The sequence below is a fragment of the Aulonocara sp. 'chitande type north' Nkhata Bay genome, linkage group LG19, assembly GCF_057382095.1.
Source record: "Aulonocara sp. 'chitande type north' Nkhata Bay isolate Kocher_YH1m ecotype deep benthic linkage group LG19, A_spYH_male_GT1.1, whole genome shotgun sequence".
NCBI classification, from domain to species: Eukaryota; Metazoa; Chordata; class Actinopteri; order Cichliformes; family Cichlidae; genus Aulonocara; species Aulonocara sp. 'chitande type north' Nkhata Bay.
In genome coordinates this window covers 12625198-12627958 of record NC_141362.1, presented here as the reverse complement: position 1 = coordinate 12627958, position 2761 = coordinate 12625198, and positions in this window count along the sequence as shown.

Sequence of the window (2761 nt, the reverse complement as noted above, 5' to 3'; positions counted from 1 at the left end):
CAGTGAGGTAGTCTTTGATAAAGGTAACCCCGCCTGCCTCAGGGTGCCTATGATAAATGTACAGACTGACAAGACCGATTTCCTCCCTCTATGATTAAAAGGCTATATATAATATTCAGGTAGAGCCGGGTCCAGTTTATTTATGGGGGCTAAGCCGTGGCCCGGGGAGACTTGGCTCGAGGGCAGAAATCATTCTGGAGCCCGATTTTTTTCCTTTTTTTTCTTAAAAAAAAGAAGAAGAAAAAAAAAAAGAAAAGAAAACAGAAACAGAAATCCTTCCACCTTCCCCCCGCCCCGGGCACAAAGTCTTTATTCGTCTCCTTTTCTCTAATGATTAAACATGTCATGGCGAGATTATAGCGAGGCGCCCATGCCCCGAGGAGATGCCTTCATTTGTTAAACCACCAGTTTATTTGTAACGGTGAATTTCATGCCACGCTTTCCCATTCGCCTTAATCTTTTTCTATGTAAGACAAATTGCTAAAAGGGGGTTTATTATTTTTTAATCACTTCCCATTTCAACATCGCTCTGACACCGGCAGGGAGGAGGGAGAATAGTTAGAAATCTCCAAGGCTTCTTCACATAAATCCAAAGTGACAATTTGTAAAGCCTCGAACAATATTATTGTCAAATAAACAATTAAACAAATAAATAAACAAAAATAAAATAAATAAATAAGTAAATCATCCTCTCCACGAAAACTTGATCTGGCCCGCTGTAGATGGCACAAGTACAGACAACTTGTCCTCCTTGTTAAGCAGCTAGTGTGCGAGAGCAGTAATAACGTTAACAGCTGTTGACATCTGTAGAGCTCTAGCGGTCTCTACCGGCAAAATTAAGAAACAACAGGGGGTGCTTACAATTAGGCAACTTATGATTGCCAGTATCGGTGCTCATAGGTGCACAGAAAAGAAACATTTGATCATACGAGGACCAAACGCAGGATTTCTGACAGGTAAAGCACAGAGATGTTATCTTCGAGCACAGAATTTGGCTCGGCTTTGGTGTAACTTTGTGAGCGCATCATTTGTGGAAGCTTTTTTAAAAAAAAAATTTAATAAAATTTTTTGCATCATTGGGGTCAATGTGTGCGCCTTTTGTTGACTCTTGGACAAGAACATCTGTCGTATTAAAATATTTTCTTTAATTTTACTCTTAGTCATCTCCAGATGACACCTCAATTCTCCCGATTGAGCAATTGAGTGTGAAGGTGAAGGCCTCTTTCTCTAAGTGTCACGCAATGATAATGCTGAAAAGAGCACAGTCTGCCCAAGTGAACGCGTAATGATCACCAGCTACTGTAGGCTGAAAACACACAGGCCTGGCTGCATCATTCTTGTATTTAAAACACATTAAGATCAGCGTTTTATTAATTTAAAGACCAAAGTGCGCGCTCACGTGCATGAATCAGCAGTAACAGAAAATAAGCAGCGTCTATTAAGCTGTAACAAGAGAAAATACTGTATAAACTGCCTGGAGCATCCAGTGCGCTTACCTAGACTGGAGGGGGGCTGAATGTGTTGCCAGCGTTAAGACAGCGCGCAGAGTTAATGAAATATCTTCAAATGGGAGTCAGGAGTGCGTGCAGAGATAAGCCTGATGTGGTTTATATACCCAGAAAGCAAGTGCTCCTCTTCTCATATTGTCCAAGAGCGTTTGCATAGCTGGCCAAGTGGCTCTGCTCTTGCTGACTCGCTAACATTGCATGATGTTTGTTTTCCCCTTGCTATGACGTGAGACAAAATATTGGCCATATGTTCATCGGCAATAAATTGGTCTTGAGCGCAAACACAACTCCCCTTGGAGGGCGCTTTTAAGCTACACAACTAGTTTTCCCTCTTTGAAATGCTTTGGGGACACAAAACTATCTGTTGGTGAATAACAATATTACAACAGCCGGTTTAAGAGATAATTGTATGCCTATGGAAGCGTTGCTAGTTGATCCTTATACCTTGACCTATTATCCCTCACACAGTGCGCTCTAATAAATCGCTTGGTAACCAAGAAGCAGCACAGTCCAGAGAGCAGATGTGGCATGTTATCCACACCACGGTTGCGTTTACATTAGATACCCTGATACAATGATTGATAACCAAGGTCACAGTAATTCACAATGATTCGAGACCCGGGCAGCTCCCAGGAGGCGCACTACGAGCATAATGTTTGCAACATAGAGCCACGCGTGTCGACACTGAAAACGGGCGCAACGGTGAGAACAGAGAAAATGTCACACGTACCATGTTCAGGAGAATAGCAGCATAGTACAACCCAGCAGATAATAATAATAAACATAATGATAATAACAGAATCTTTTGATGGCATTAACAATTAGAAAACCAACAAATGTTTTTTTTAACTGTTTGTTATAATTGTGGAAACTTTTACGACTTTTAGTTTTTGAATAAAATCACAAGTCAGAGTTTGACAACATGAGTCAAAATAAAAGCTTAAAAGTTTCAAATATAGCACAAAGTAAAAAAAAAAAACCCAAAACAGTTTGGTCCCCAAAATGTTAAATTATTCACTTAAATTCAGAATCTGCTCTTAGAAAAAATAAAATGCAATCAAATGTCTGTTATCTTTAGCATATCTTTGCACCTGTTGCACGTATACACCGGCAGCATTTTTGTGTAAACAAAGCTTTGTCTCCTGCATGAAAGGTTGCAAGAGTATTAGGCTGGTGTAAAGATGATAACAGGGAATCCCGGCAATTGTCGAGGAAGAAAGCAATACAAGGCAAATACCAGTCGTGCTATTATG